Raw genomic sequence first — 16,083 nt, 5'->3', positions numbered from 1 at the left:
CTATGACTGGCTCTGGGAAGACACAGTTCACTACCCAGAACTTGCTGCTGCTTGGTCAGAAAAGGGAAGGAACGGTCCGCAGATTCACATCACTCCATGGGTCACAGGCACCGACTACACACGTGGCCACGTCCACGTTCTCTGCAGTTGGCAAACTTCAGTGACGAGCGAGAGACCTAGTGCTGTCTGCGTCCTCAGTTCTAGTCAGTGTCACCAGACAGCACGAGGGCAGGGGGGCGTCTTTCCAACACCAAGTGTTCATCTGAGATCCCTCCCAGGTAGCTCTTCCTTTCGGGGTCCTAACCTAGTGCACAGAAACTAGACGTGGGTAACTTCCCTCACCTAGTCTCTGCTGAAAACAAGTACATGCTTCCCCCTTACTCCCCAGTGCCCCTGGCTCTCCTGCTCCCAGCCACACACCCCCAGCCCCAGGTGGTGCCCCGACCTGCCAGCCTCCACATGCCCTTCTCACTGTGTGATCCTCTGGGGTTCCTGCCTACTGTAGCCAGGGTTACCTCCTCTGCCAGCCAGCCCACCCGGATCACCTGGCTGACTCTCCTCCCTGCCCCTGCAATTGCTGCCAGTCCCCTAGAGTGGAGTGCATGTCTAGAGTGCAGTGGTCATTCCATCCACCCTGACCCCTCCTTCCCAGAATCTCTCTATGCCTCTACTCGGTCCCTCCTCATCTGCTGCTTCTTAGAAGGAGCCCAGCCTTTGCAGCCACACAAATCAGGCCCAAATCCCAGTTCTGAGTCTTCCTAGTTGTGTGAACCTTGGTTAAGTGAATAATTCCCCCAAATTATCTCATGCTTAAAATGAGATGCTGATTATGCATCTCAGTATTGTAATGAGGATTAAATGAGCTGCTCTACATACAGAGCCAAGTATTTCACAAATGGTAGCTATTATCATTATGATTAGCATATGCTCGTCTTACTAGAACTTCACTGTATGACTTGGGATCAATGAACACAGTAAGTGAACACTGCCCACACACTTCTTACCTTCGCAACTATGGCATCCTTAAATATCTGCCCCCCTCCCTTAAGAAAAGTCAGGAAACACTATTCTGTACAACTCTGTGCAAATACATTTGAAATTAGGTGAAATACATAATTTCACAGATAAGAATACAATTTACCAAATTGTTTTAGAAAGCATACACAGATCGATTTTCCATAGAAGAAATAGAGAAAGTTGTCAAAGAATTAGCATCACAAATAAAAGCCCCAGGCCCAGATGGTTTTACAGGGGAATTCTACCAAACCTTAAACGCCAAACCTTACTACACAAATTCTTCCAGAGGGTAGATACACAAAGTTTTCAAATACTTTCTTTTTTTAGAAGTAAGTACAAAAGTGATGCCTAAACCTGATAGAGACCACACCCTCCCCAAAAAACCCAAAGACTATTGTTACTTACAAATATCAATGCAAAAATCCTAAATAAAATATTAGCAAACAGAAATCAACACAATACATTAATAGCACACCATGACCAAAGGGGGTTCATTCCAGGAATGCAAGGATGACTCAACATTAGAAAATCTACTAATATAATTCATCGTATTAATAGATCTCATGAGATCATGATTCTCTCCACAGATCATGAAGAAGCCTTCAACAAAATGCAGTACTCATTCCTGCTTTTTTAAAAAAGTCAATAAATGGGAATTGATATATACTTTCTCCACTTGATAAAATACATGTACTAACTACTATAGGCTGAATGTCTGCGTCCCCCCAAAATTGTTGATGTTGAAACCTAATGTCCAATGTGATGGTATCAGGAGGTGGGGCCTTTGGGAGATGATGAGGTCATGAGGGTGGAGCCTTCACAAAGGGTATTAGTGTCCTTGCCCCTTCCGCCTGTGAGGATGAAAAGTAGGCAGTCTACAACCCAGAAGAAGGCCTTCACCAGAACCCGTCCATGCTGGAACCCTGCTCTCAGACATCCAGCCTCCAGAACTGAGAGAAATAAATTTCTGTTCTTTACAAGCCACCCGATCTATGGTATTTCGCTATAGCAGCCCAAAAGGAATAAGACACAGAGACAAACAAAAACAAGAACAGCATCCTAGTCAGGGAGAAAGACTTCAGGCATTCCTGGTAAGGTCAGAGACAAGTCAAGGAGGCCCATTTGCTCCACTGTCTTTAACACTACATTGGAAGTGTTAGCCAATGCAATTAGAAACGAGTAGGCAATAAGAAACTTAAGGATGGAAAAGAAAAAATAAAATGATCTCTGTTTGCAGCTGATATGAAATTATACATAGAGAACCCAAGATAATCAATGATAAAACTACTATAAATAATTAAAAACTTGAATAAAGTAGTAGAATATGTAGAAACTACTGCTTTTCACATATTAATTTTTTATCAAACAATAAATACTAGAAAACAGAATGAAAAAGAGTATCTCATTTAAAAGCAATTAAAAAAAGGTAAAACACTTAAATTTAAAAAGAAATGTGCAAAACTTCCATACAGAAAACCTAAAATATTCCTGAAAGACAAAGAAGTAAATCTGAACAAATGGAAAAGTGTCCCTTGTCTATGGAGAGGACAACTTACCATCAGAAAGATGTCAATTGTCTCCACGTTCACAAATAAATTTAATATACCAGCGATATTTAAGAACAAGGAAGAGGGACTGGCCCTCTCCCCTATCAAAACATAATATAAAGTTTATATCATTAAAAAGGTGTGAGGGGCCCCGGGGTGGCTCAGCTAGTTGAGCATCTGACTCTTGATTTCGGCTCAGGTCATGATCTCAGGGTCCTGCGATGGAGTCCTGCATAAGGCTCTATGCTCAGCAGGGAGTCTGCTTGAGATTCTCTCTCTCTGCCCCTCCCCCAGCTCATGCTCATGCTCGCTCGCTCTCTCTCTCTAAAATAAATAAGTAAAATCTTCAAAAAAAAGTGTGATACTGGCACATAAATTCTCAGTTGGATCAATTCTACATAATAGTCAACAAACAGGCCTATATATTTCGACATGTGGCCTCTGATAAAGGCAGTGTCTCAAACCCAATGGGGAAGAGACAGACCTCTTAACTGGAGTTAGGACAACTGGTGGTCACTTGGGGAAAGAAGAAAGATAAATTTAAATACTTAACATCATACACCAGAAAAAACTCCAAAGATACTTGAGAATCAAGGTATTTTTAAAAAGTAAGACCATTCAAGTCCTCGAAGAAATAGAAGGTGAATTCTTCTATAACCCTGGTGGCGGAAAAGATTTCCTCCCTAAGACTCCAAATCAGACGTCACAAGAGAACACGGGGCAGGGTGGACTGCACTGTGCAGCTCACGGCCGCCTCCCCCCGGCTCGGGGCTCCCTGCGGTGCGCCCACCGCCTGGCCTGCACACCTCTCTTCAAGTTGCCCATCTCCAGAGGCTCAGTCACTGCACATCTGGGGAGCTGATTTCACGAAAGCCCCCTCCTCCCACTCCCTCAGGACCACTGTGCTGGATTTGAGGGTCCAGTCAGGAAGCAGTTGCTAAACCACGGCTGGTCCCAGGACAAACCTGCTTCTCAGAAAACGCCCTTGTCCCCTACCTTCTTCTTTTCAGTGACTTTTCCTGATGTTGTATCAGAATCTTAACTAGCCTCTGCTTATTCTGCCAGACTCCTCTCTTTCCACTCCCATGCTGTATTTCACACTGCAGCAAACGGCGTGCTTTCGCACACGCATCAGGCTCGCTGGAGCCCGTGGACCGCGGCGCGCACGGCTGCCCTCGGTGGTGGGCCTCATCCCTGCATGACCGGCTTGCTCTCCCACTGCCACACCTCTTACCTGGCTGCCTCTTACGAGCCCGCCCTGGGAGGCAGCTCCGTCCCCACCAGGCGGGCCTGCCTCCATCACAGCCCCTGGCTTCTGCTGGAATTACTGGTAAATTTGTCTGTCCACTCCAGCAGGCAGCCAGCATCTGAAGTCAGGGACTGTTGCCTCCTCTCTGTGCCTAGCGCACCCAGCAGAGCGCCTGACGCGGGAGCCAGGACCCAACGGACACGCGCAGTGTGTTTGGTGAATTCATTCACTCATTTGTTTCTACGTCTCCATAACAGACAAAATTCCTGAGATTTGTTTGGAAGAGAAAGTTGCAGAGAAAAATATCCCGGATTGTCCTCTCATAGCAACCATGTCTTCTGTGATATTCTTAGAACACGCACATCAAAAGTGGCAAAAGAAGGATTCTGACAAGGTCACTGTCTCGGACAGGTTGATCACCGTCTGGTCGGGGCCCTTCTCTGTCAGCAGAAACACCGAGGAGACTATCTGGGGGTGCGCTCAGGACAGACAGAACTCATGTGGCACTGGAGCAAAGGAGCTGATACTCAAGCACAGCGCTTGCATATTTTCCCTTATAGGGTTACAGTGAGGACTCTTCATGCAGACTCTTGCAAATATTTCCACAGGCCCCTGCAGATCATCTAAATGGGCTGCCGCAAGGTTGGGCTGAGAGATCTCAGGAAAAGCAGCATAGCTTTAGACGCTGTCTGGTTGGAAAGTTCCCCTCAGCTAGACCACATCTAAAATTCCTCAGAACTCAGATGACCGGGAGTTGAATGACCGGATGGAGGGCTTTGAGCACAAGCCACCAAACTCCTTTGACTCCCAGTGCCCTGTCTACACCGCAGGGATAATAACAGTTATGTGCCTCGCAAGACTGCTGGAGATCCAAAGAAGGCTATAAATAAAAGCCTGGGATTTTAGGGGCATTCCATTAAGGCTAGTTCAATTTGACTCTGAAAAGTTAAAGTAAATAAGGTTTCTACTTGTCACTCTCGCATCTGGACCTCTGACAGTGATGGTTAGTTCTAGCACTGACTGAAAATTGGATCTTTGAAAGATTTATCAATATCCCAGAGGAAAGCCTGCATTTCTACAAGAGTATGCATATATATGCACGTTCTAAGTCCTGAGAATCTTCCTTTCTGGATTATAGAGAGCAAAAAGCCCCCAAAGGAATTATTGTAAAAATCTACAGATCATATTCCTTCTGACAATCATCATGATTCACAAAAATCAGATTAATACATGGATAGAAAAAGCAAGCCCTAAAGGAAAGATCCTTCTATTATTTCATAGAAAGCAAAAGAAGGACAAAACCTAGATCAGGCAATGTCTTTTATAATCATAATGATATATGTAACCTGACTTCCGGGTTCCTGAAGCCTCATTCCTAAGTTGGGAGGAGAGACTACAGATAAAAATCAAGCTGGTTGCAAAGAAAGCTTTCAGTATCCTGTTGAGAGCACAGTATTTCTATTCTATTTACGCCAGTTCATTTAATTCAGGAGTAAGTTGTGAAACACCAACTCTGCTCAAGACACTAGTCAAAACTGAAAGCAAGCCCGACTTCCAAGGGTTCATGATCTAGAGCAGCAGATAAATATTTGTCTGTGGAAGGGAGAGTCGCTGAAGGTTTTCAGAAAAGGTGGCATTGGTGGGTCCTTGTCTCTGCAAAGGTGATTCGGACAGTGGCATTCAGGAGGACCTGGCGTAAATGGGGCTGGTGCAGGAAGAGGCACGCTGGGCAGGGGAACGGAAGAATGACAGCCGCAGCAGGATGGAAAAGGAAAACGCAAATCTGTGTGCTGTTCACCGGACTGGATTTTAAATATTTACAAAAAACAACCTCGGTGCCCAGTACTTGGGTACCTAAGTGTGGGATATACAATACTAAGTAAAACAAACATGATCTCTTACACTCAAGTTAGAGAGACAAACAGTTCGCACGTTAAAAAAAAAAAAACAAAAAAACAGCCAGAAAAGAGGATGGATACTATGAATGAAGCATCTAGCCAACCATTTTATGTCAAATTTTCTAGCTCCAAATCCCTACTTCATTTCTAAGGTCCTTTGCCCTTAAGAATGGTTCTATGTAACTGGAATCTGAAGTTTTGAAAAAGAAAAAAAAAAAAAGAATGGTTCTGTCTTCACAATGGTCAGAAGATGGAAGCCACCCAAGTGTCCATCGATGGATGAACAGATAAACAAAGTGTGGTCCATTCATACAACAGAATACTATTCAGCCTTAAAAAGGAACGAGACCCTGACACACACTAGAACATGGGTGACACTATGCTAAGTGAAGTGAGCCGGTGACCGAAGGACAAATACTGTAGAATTCCACTTAGACGAAGTCTTCAGGGAAGTCAGATCCATAGACACAGGGTGCACACGGGGGAGCCAGGGGCTGGGGGACAGACAGAAGGTGAGTTAGTGTTCAATGGGTGCAGAGTTTCAGTTTGGGAAGATGGGAAAGTTCTGGAGATGGAGGGTGGTGATGTACAACAGTGTGAATGTGCTTAATGCCACCGAATTCTATCCTTAAAAATGGTTAAAATGGTAAATTTTATCGCAATTTTTAATTTGTTGAGGTGCAATATTATATATGTTATATATATAATATTTAATAATATTGTATTAGTTTCAGGTATATCACACAATTTATAAATGAATGAATCAACGAGTAAGAATGGCTCCATGTCCCCCGCTCATAAAGCACCCGAGCGCCCCTGAGCGGAGTGTAGCGTGTCCAGCAGCGAACCCTTGTGAGTGAGGCCCCAGCATCCTCACAGATGCCCCACCTTCCACACCCTGCCTCTCTGTGTTTCTGGGCCGCCCGGTCCAGCTACTGTTCCTTCTTTTCAGAACATTCCCATGTTCCTGCCTCCAACTTGGCTCATGTGTTCTGAAATAGGCCTGACCTGGTGCTCAACTTCTCTGCCAACCAAGATTTCTGTGGGTAAAACCAAGTGCCACGGGGCGCCTGAGTGGCTCAGTTGGTTGAGCGACTGCCTTCGGCTCAGGTCATGATCCTGGAGTCCCTGGATCGAGGCCCGCATCGGGCTCCCTGCTCGGCGGGGGGTTTGCTTCTCCCTCTGACCCTCCCCCCTCTCATGTGCTCTCTCTCATTCTCTCTCTCTCAAATAAATAAATAAAATCTTTAAAAAAAAAAAAAAAAAAAAACCAAGTGCCACCCCTCTCTGCAAACCCTTCCCAGACCAACTCAGGGGAGGTTGGACGCCCTGGTCTGGCTATTCCTCTGCCAGTTTTTCTACAAAATCATCAGCTTCTCACTAGCAATGAACAATTGAAAAGTGAAAGAACAAGAAAAACTAGTTCCATGTATAATGGCATTAAAATACATGAAATACCCACCGAGTTTAACAAAATATGTGAAAGATCTATACACTGACACCTATGAAATGTTGCTGAGAAAATGTAATGAAGACCCAAATAAAAGGAGAGATACCATATTCACAGATTGGAAGATTCTGTACTGTTAATATAGTCATTGTCCTTCCAAATTATTCTAGAGACTCAACACAATCCCATTCAAGATCCCAGCAGTGTTTCTGTGAAAAGAAAAAAAAAAAAGGCTGATTTTAAAATATATGAAAATGAAACAAACAAGAATAGACGCACGGGGAGAGAAAAAGCAATGTTGGGGGACCTCACCGAGCTTTAAGACTTACTACAAGGCTACAACAACCAACCCCATGTGGTACTGGCATTAGGATGGACAGTGAAACAGAGCAGAGTCTAGAAATAAGCCCACACAAATGGCCAACTGGGTTTTGACAAAGATGCCAAGGCACCTCAATGCGGAAAGAAGAGTCTTTAGAACAAAGGGTGCTGAGCAAGTGGGTAGGGGAAAAAGTGAACTTGACCCCCTGCATCACACCATATACAAAAATGAACTCAAATGGATCAGAGACCTGAATATAAAAAGACCATAAAACATCTAGAAGAAAATGTGGGAGCAATTATTTGTGACTTTGGAGTAGCCCAAGATTTCCTAGGATAGCACAAACTACTAACATAAAATTTAAAAATTAATAAATTGGACTTTTTGAAAGAACTCACTAGGAAAATATTTACAATACACACATTTGACAAAGCACTTACGCCTATATGTTGAATACTGAGAATGTACAAATGACGCAACCAAAACACCAAGCAACGGAGTCAGACGTTTCATACACAGGAAAAGACAAATGGCCAAGACACACATAAAGACGTGCTGGTATCATTAGTCGTCAGGGTCAAGCAGGTCGAAATCACGGCGAGATACACCTCTACCGGCAGCACAGTGACCAGAGATTTCTAAGGCTGATAACATCAAGCTCTGACGAAATGCAAGCAAGCAGGGCCCTCTGACCTTCCCGGGGGGGCCTCCATGGCACCAGCCACCTGGAACAGTCGGACAGTTTCTTGTAAAGTGAAATGTACATTTACCATGGGGTCCAGTAATTCCACTCCCCGGTATTTACCAGGAGAAATCACTGCATGTGTCCACACATACACATTAGCAGCTTCACTCATACCAGCCAGGAACGGCACGCAGCCTAAATGACCATTAGCAAATAGGGGGATATGCAAATTATGATGTATTCACACAACGGAATACTTCATCGCAATAAAAAGAAACAAACCATCCACACGCGTAACCTGTGAAAGAAGCATGGAAAGGCACACCGTATGATCCCATTTTTATGAAATTCCAGAACCAGCAAAGCTGATGTACAGTGACAGAGGGCAGATGGGTGGTTGTCCCGGTCTGAGCGGGCAATGACATGTCCTGTTGGATTCGCAGGACTCCGACTCGGGGGGTTGAAGGTGACCACGTTAGAGGCAGATAGTTCAAGGTCTGGGGGAAAACCCTACCTAGTCAAGACGAAGTCAAGCTAAACAGGAGACACTCTGTATATTATATCTGATAAGGCCAGGCAAATGTAATTTTGAGAAAATCTAGGTAAATGGGATTTTAAAAAAAGATTTTGCCGCATAACAACAGACGGAGTAAGAGCATTGGACTGGCTTGGCATGTCAAGGGCTAATTCTGCTCTTACAAGGAAGAAAGAAGGTTCCTAAATCACAGGCACAGAGAATCAGAAGGCTCCGGGGAATGAGTTCTCTTCATTACCATAAAGCTGCACTGCATCTTTATTCATGAATGGCTGCTTCTTCTAATCAAAGGAAGGAATAAAAACAAACAAAAGGGGAAAGAAAGGCGGACTGAACTTGTAAACTGGGTCTCATTCAAACAACCATGGGCTACTGCTGAAGCCAACGGAGGTGGGAGGGGCTCAGAGCCCACATGGCAGGACGGGACAGGAGCAGCCTGCACCCAAACCAGCTCCGCCTTCTCCCAAGGGGGACAGGATCCGGCTGAAGTACAAAGCCCTGCAGCGGGCCAGGTCAAGGCTCCGTGAAAAGCACCGCAGGGCTGGCTGACCCGCCTCTCCACCAAGCGCGGAAGGCCGCCCGGCTGGGGAGGGAGGGCCAGGCCAGGTGCAGGGGGCCGGGCGCCCGCCTCCCACGCCGGCTGCTGCCTCCTCACCGGGCCCTAGGGAGCGGAGCCCACCCTCTCCGGGCACATCTGTCTTCCTGCTCACTGAGCTCTCTCTCCAGGAGGGAGGCTTCTAAAGTCGAGGCAATCTAGAGCAGTCTAATATCTAGTACTAGGGTTTCACGAATGCAGACCCTGGAGCTCAGGGAGGAACAGGGACCTTCGGACCAAAGCCACAGAAAGGACTAAGAGGCAAGTCTGGGTGCCCGAAAGGTGCTTTCTCTGGCCCGACCCTGCCTCTAAAACCCTTGGGGACGGTGCTAATTCAGGGCACGAGGGAGGCCCCGGCACCATCTCTGAATGGAGAAGCATCACTTTAAAAAAACACCAAGGCCTCTCAACACAGAATGAAAGATGAGCCAGCAGCCTGCGCGGCGGCCCCCAGCTGCCCGGGTGGAAGAGCTGAAGGCTCTGCAGATGTCCAGTCACTGCTGGGACAGCAGCTTTGCGGGGGAGGAAGCAGTAAGAGATGCCAGAGTGGGAAAGCTGCTCACAGACTCCACACTCCCCAAGAAGAGGGGGGAAGGGGATGGGGGGGCAGAGGGAGAGGGAGGCCCGTTAAACGCCACCTCTCACACTTCCAGCCACATTATATTCACCCCTGCAGCCACTACTTTATATGAATTAAAAGGCCTAAGCTAACTAAGTCATCTGAGACGGCGGCTTGGGGTCGGCGGATGGGGGTAGGCAGGGCCCTCAGACTTCAGACTTGCCCCATGGGCAAAGCTTGCTCACCTCCGACAATCTTGGAAGTGGCCCTCCCCACGTTTGAGCTTTTCCTGGCCTTGGTTCTGAAGCCCCACAAAGACATTTCAGGTAGCTCCCGCGGCCGAGCCAGATAGCCAGCTGTGCCCAAACCCCAGACCGCAGCCAAAGGCGAGCAGGGAGGAGGGGTGACACAGGATGACGTGGAAGGAAAGCATCCTCCTTTAGATGGCAGGGCAGGAGGACAGGATCCAGGCACATGGCCTGACAAAGATCAAACAGAATCCTTGCAACCAGTGAGAGCTTTGAACCCTGCTGTCACCCGCCTCTCCTATCGTACTGGGGAGACTGAGGCACAAGAGAGCAAGGCAGTGCGCCCAGTCACGCTCCGAGGGACAGAAACTTCTGCCTCGTCCTTTTTAGCCAGTCTAGCACTTCTGACGCCACCCCCCATGAGTGGGCCGGACAGCCCTTTCTGTCAGGAAGACAGCACTCAGTGCCGGTTCTACAAGACACGGCTGCCTTCTCAGCAATCCAGTTCTGTCATTACACTTTAATGTTCAACAGCTGGAGATAAAAGCATTTTCAAAACGCTTCCTCTCTGTCCTCCAGACCGGAACCCCCCAAATCTGGGCTTCTCAAACTTCCATGGGACTACTACTGGGGGGGGTGCTTATTAAAATGCAGATTCTGACTCAGCAGGTAAGGGGGCCCTGAGGGTCTGCATGCCTAACAGGCTTCCAGGGGATGCGATGCTGCTGATTCCCCGGGACCCCAACCCACAGAGTCTGACAGACCAGACAGACTGGCTGATGGGCATCAGGGCTTCTTGAAGAAATAGTGACCGTCTGCTGCCAGGAAGCACCTTCCCACCCACAACCCACGACCTCGGGGGCCCCACGGACCTTCAGTGCAAGCTGGATCCAGACCTCCAGCGAGGTCGTCAGCAGAGGGGACAGCTGATAATATAACACTGCCCCCAAAGACATGCTTGGCCTCTGGCTGATGTTCTCCAAATGGTCAGGTTCAACCAGATCTGAAAGGTCTTGGTAACAGGCTTCGATCTGCAGCCTCATCCACCTCAGTGGGGGGGCGAACAACAGCCGTGGGCCCCATCTGGCCCGAAGCCTAGGTCTGTAAACATGGTTCCCTTGGCATGCAGCCACGCCCACTCACTGGCTGGCCCCGGCGGCTCACATGCTACAGCAGCAGACTAGAATGGTTGCCACAGAAGCCTAAAGCCTAAGATCTTCACCACCTCGCAGGCTTGCTCACCTCTGCTCTGGGGGTCCGGGGAAACAAAGTCTAGAAAGGCAAGCCTGAAGGCCAAGACCCCACATCCAAGGCCAGCAGAAGTGGTCGGGACAGGCCCAGGGCTGGGAAGGCAAGTCTGCTAAGAGCTGAAACACAGTTGGAGGGGCACCTGGATGGCTCAGTTGTTAGGTGTCTGCCTTCAGCTCAGGTCATGATCGCAGGGTCCTGGGATCGAGGCCCGCATCGGGCTCCCTGCTCCCCGAGAAGCCTGCTTCTCCCTCTCCCGCTCTCCCTGCTTGTGTTCCCTCTCTCGCTGTCTCTCTGTCAAATAAATAAAATCTTTAAATAAAAAGAAGAAGGGGGTGCCAGGGTGGCTCAGTCGTTAAGCGTCTGCCTTTGGCTCAGGTCGTGATCCCAGGGTCCTGGGATCGAGCCCCGCATCGGGCTCCCTGCTCCGCGGGAAGCCTGCTTCTCCCTCTCCCACTCCCCCGGCTTGTGTTCCCTCTCTGTCTCTCTCTCTGTCAAATAAATAAATAAAATCTTTAAAAAAACAACAACAAAAACACACAATTGGAAATGGGAGGCCAAATCCACTCCTCCGGCTCACCGTCCTCCCACCACTCGTGCGGAGCCAGCCTTACAGGGACACAGACTGAGCATGATCCCAGCCCCCCCCCCCCCCCCGTTGCTGCTCGGTATGTACGTCTGACTGCACAGACTCCGAGGGGAGGGGCGCACCAGCGGAGAAGCTGACGTTAGGCCTCGGCGGAGTTTGGTTCCTACCCTCTGGTCGTGGTGAAGTGTCAAGACCCTGGGCTCCGCTTCCATCCAGGTCCCTCCGAGAGCAGAACAGGAAACACCTCTGGGGCTCCTGATGGCAGGCACAGACCCGGGGCTCAGACGGCACGGGGAGCGTGGAGCTGATGGGCTTATCTCCAGGGAAGGCAGGCCGAAAGGCCGTCTGTCGCTCTGTCCCCGGCTCCCCTGGCAGATGGGGCCCCCACCATGCCCATGTGGATGGGGAGGGCCGGTGGGCACTGGGGGCTGGGTAACATATGTCTGTGTGTCAGTGGAAGCAAATTAAAGAGGACGGTTGGCCTCCCATTAGCTTCTCAGGGCTTGGAGCCTCCACGCTCACAGAACAGACGAGACCCGGGCTCCCAAAGAACATGATGATGGACTTGTGCTCATACATCGAACGAGCAGACTCTGGAGTTGGAGCAACTGGGTTGAAATTCTGCCCCTGTACTTCCTAGCTGGGGCCTCGAGTACACAGCCACGTCACTATCCTCTCTCCGGAAAAGGACAATGACAGAGCTTGTCAACACGTTTCTTTTTAAATGTCCTCATGTGAAGAACTTAGCACAGGATAAGTCCTCAATAGATTGCGACGGTTACCCTCATCCTCATCAGTATAATTATCTGTAGAAAACATTTTGTCAAGTATAATCTCTGCTCTAAAGGGTAGGTATAAGGATTAAACAAGATGCTATGTAACTTGCCTAAAACAGAGCATCATCTCACATAGTGGGGCCCTTGGTTTGGAGAAACCAAACCTCATCTCCTCTGTATATTTCATGAGACACCTCCCCAAACTTAGTGAGGACCCCTCTTCCAAACAAGTCTCTAACATTGTTTAAATAACAATCTGTGGAAGAGATGCTATCATTTCAGAGAGGAGAAAACGCCCCCCCCCCCCCAGAAGGTGACTCACTCCCTCAAAGACACAAGGCTCACACGTGACAGACGAGCATCTCCTCAGTAACAACAGGTACCTCGCAGAAATGCTAGCTAGCAATTTTAGCAATTACCAGCTCAATAATCTGTGCTTTAATAAAGCAGAAAACAATTCTGGCACTTTATCATTTCTGATGAAAGTGTGTGTCCCTCTCAGAAGTACTTCTTTTCAGAGTTGATCCAAAGGGCCCTATTTCCATAGAGAAAATGCCCGTCGTAACGTCCAAAATACAGCATAAGCCACAATGAAGAGTTTTTAATACACGTTTAGTTTTCCAGCTAAAGGATGTTAATCCGCTCCCCTGGATAAGGATCCAGAGATTACGATATAAACTAAGTACTGCTCACACCATCATGACAAACCATCTAGAGCAAACCTGACTTCACCAGCCTTCTCCCTCCAAAGAGAGGTCGGCACCGCCCCCCAACTCCCGTCCTTCCCATCCTTGGGCTCCCTCGTCGTGCTGCCCCTCCTCTGACCGGCTCCTGTAACCTCAGTGACATCTGCCCCCACTGGTGGGGCAGCGTCTGACCGTACCCCGTCACACACCCCTCTGGACACAGTTTCTCCGCATGCCTCCCAGGCCTGGCCTCCTCTGCTGTTCCCGCTCATCTTCTTGGACCCGGGGCTTCTTCCTCATAAGTACAGTCATCCCTGGGTCATTTCCTCCAACTCCGTGACTCTACCTACCATTTATACAGTAATCTCCCCTAAATTCCCATCTCCAGTTGAGACCTGGTCTGCACTTCCACCTGCCCTCTGTGGGGAAACGGAGCTGAATCTAGCCTTCCCAAGGAATGCTGGAGAGATAGGGTCGCATGTGGGAGACACCCGGGGGCAGGCGACAGGGGTGGTGACAAAGAGCTGTGAAAGCAAAGGCCAGGGGACACAGATGGCACATTACGAGAAACAGGACATGGGGGTGAGCTCCGTGCGCCTGCAGATGAAAGCCAGCTGCTTCCACCAGCGATGGAGACCCTGTAACACGAGCAGGCTCAGCCCCGTACAAACGAGCTGGAGACACCTTACACCTTTGCGGTCTCTTTGCGTATGAATAAAATCAGCTAATTCTATCTTTCTGAATTGCTCACGTTCTTTGAGGTCTTGCTTTCTGCTCTTTCCCACCAATGCTCCAGGGCCTCCATGCTTGGGCCTCAGTCTTAGCCCTACAACTGCCTTTTGATTCCTCCTGCCAAAACCCACTCCCCCCGGTCGTCCCCGTCTCAAAAACGGCACCTCTAGTCTTCCAGCCACTCAGGCCCAAATCCCTGAGGCCTGTCGTCCAACCTGTCAGCAAATCTTATAGGGTCTCCTTTCAAAACACAGCAGATGGACCACTTCTCACCTCTCCTGTCATTTCCCACCAGGCCAACCACTGTGTTCTCCAGCCCAGATTGCTGTGAGAGCTCCCAAACCACCTCTCCTCTGCCACTTCTTCACCTCACCCCTGCAACCCAGCGTCCACTTCAAACAGTTTGGTAATGAATGAATGAGTGAATGAGTGAATGAGTGAATGAATACACACACACACACACACACACACACACACACACACACACAGAAGAGAGCGAGAGGGAGGGAGAGAGAGTGAAGTACCAATGTTGTAAAATGTTTGGAGTATCCGGTGAAGGACATATAGTAGTTCTTTCTACTATTTTTGCGACATTTCCCTAAGTCTGTGTGATTTCAAATCAAAGTTGAGAAACAAAACCCACTCCCTCCCTCTGTGAGCCCATCCTGTCTCCCCTGTTCCCCAACCATGGGGACCCCTCCTTCAGCCCATCTAGTTTCCATGGAACGGTAAAGAGTCCTTGTCCACCTTTTGTCTTACCATGCTGGGCAATGGGAATATAAAAATAATGGGTACATAGCCCACAGCGTGTCCTCCGAGAGTTCTCCATTTAATGGGAAGGGCAGACATATAAGCAGAGAATCTCAAAGCAGCGTGGCGAGTGCTCTGGCGGGGACGCAGAGCTATGGGAACGAGCTGCTCAGGGAGGAAGCACAGGAGGTCAGCCCCGCACCTTGCAGGCACCCCATTACAGCACTCTCGAAACGCTGCTAGTTCTGCACATCCGTCTGCCCCAGGCCACCCTGGGGATGGCTCCCCGCAGGGCTAGTCCCAGGGGCCAGCGGAGAAGCTGCTACAGCTCACATACATACCCTGCTCCATAAACCGTGGCTGAGGGAATGAGCAGCTCAAGAACAGCTTGTCTGTCAACACTCAATATCACAAAATGAGATGATCTGCAAGTCACGCTTTTCCCGTTGGAGGCGAGGCTAGGTTCACAAACCATCCTTCGCTAAGAAGGGTGGAAGTCAAAGCATTCTTTACCATTAAGCACACTCCAAGTTGCCTGTGCCGGAGAAAATCCCATCATCATCAAGCCCGTAAGCCTCAGCCTCTCCGCCATCCCCAGGGCCTGATAAAACAAGGTTTGGAAAACCCTGGAAATTGTGAGGGTGCCTCCCAGCCCCAGGAGGCTCCAACACCAGGAATGAGGAAGACAGGCTGACTGGGGACAACAGGTGTCTGGGGAGTAAAACAGAAGGGGCAGTGGGCTGGGAAAGTGCTGGAAGCAGACATGGCAAATAAAGCTGGGGCTCTGAAAGCAAACGTGTGTATGGATGGGTGGGAGGGGGTGTGAGTGTGGGTGGTGTGTGCACACGCACAGGAGGGCTCAAGGGAACCTCATCAAGAGTCTGACCGGGAGGCGGAACCATGATTAATAAACAATGTGGCCGACAGCACCTGGCTGTGTTTCGCTTACTCATGGTTTAAACGGATTCAAACACACATCGCTCCCTCACATCTGAGCCCTAGCAAACACCTCTAATAGCCCTGCCAGGAGAACATCTGACCTTCACACGTGGCCAAAAACAAAGCTGCCGCTATCAAATGAACACGGAATGAATCCTGACTGCCTACAGCCCTCATGAATGCCATCCTCGGTGCTCCAAGTTATGCCGGAATCCTCCAGAAATCTGTAGTGCCACCAGGCGGGGCCGTAAATAACAC

At 48.8% G+C, this 16,083-nt stretch overlaps 1 protein-coding gene across 2 annotated transcripts in view; it reads right to left on the bottom strand.

Moving 5' to 3' along the window:
• AFAP1 (actin filament associated protein 1) overlaps window positions 1-16,083 on the bottom strand; it is a 138,280-nt gene that overhangs the window by 85,991 nt on the left and 36,206 nt on the right. The gene's annotated exons all lie outside the window — the stretch shown is intronic.

This window comes from Phoca vitulina, unplaced genomic scaffold (assembly GCF_004348235.1).
Source record: "Phoca vitulina isolate PV1807 unplaced genomic scaffold, GSC_HSeal_1.0 scaffold85, whole genome shotgun sequence".
Classification (NCBI taxonomy): Eukaryota; Metazoa; Chordata; class Mammalia; order Carnivora; family Phocidae; genus Phoca; species Phoca vitulina.
Note: the sequence above shows the minus strand (reverse complement) of the source record. Positions and strands in the feature narration are given on the sequence as shown.